Below are 505 nucleotides of genomic sequence, written 5' to 3'. Positions count from 1 at the left end.
TTATCGTTTCCTATTGTTTTCTATCATTAGCTGATAAAAATAATTTTAATCGTTAAAATATCGATAGAATATCTACAGTAACTTATCGTTTTGATAAAATTTATCATAAATAATTAAATAATTATCCTAATGAATTGTTTATACATGATAATCTTTTTATCGTTCATAACTACGATTAAAAACGATGTTTTGAACGATGATTAAAAATGATGATTAAAGATAGAGGTAAATATGCTTGAATTTTAAATACTGAAATAAATTGTTACACCGTGGCTGGGATGTAACGTGGGAAGGACTCGGTTTTGGTGGTTGTAGAATTGATGCACAGTATCTTGTTTAATACAAACACTATATTTACTTGTTACTTACAGATTGAATAACTGCGCGTGCCGACAGCGTAACGCTATGCGTTAATGATTGATGTGAACTCCGCAGTGGTCCGCTGGACGACGGGTTATATCCCATCTCAAGTGGGCCACTGCACTGCTTAGTCGTTGCAATTATA

This window comes from Wasmannia auropunctata, unplaced genomic scaffold (assembly GCF_000956235.1).
Source record: "Wasmannia auropunctata unplaced genomic scaffold, wasmannia.A_1.0 LD336006.1, whole genome shotgun sequence".
NCBI lineage: Eukaryota > Metazoa > Arthropoda > Insecta > Hymenoptera > Formicidae > Wasmannia > Wasmannia auropunctata.
The sequence above is the reverse complement of the archived record's forward strand: the minus strand, read 5'-3'. Positions refer to the sequence as shown.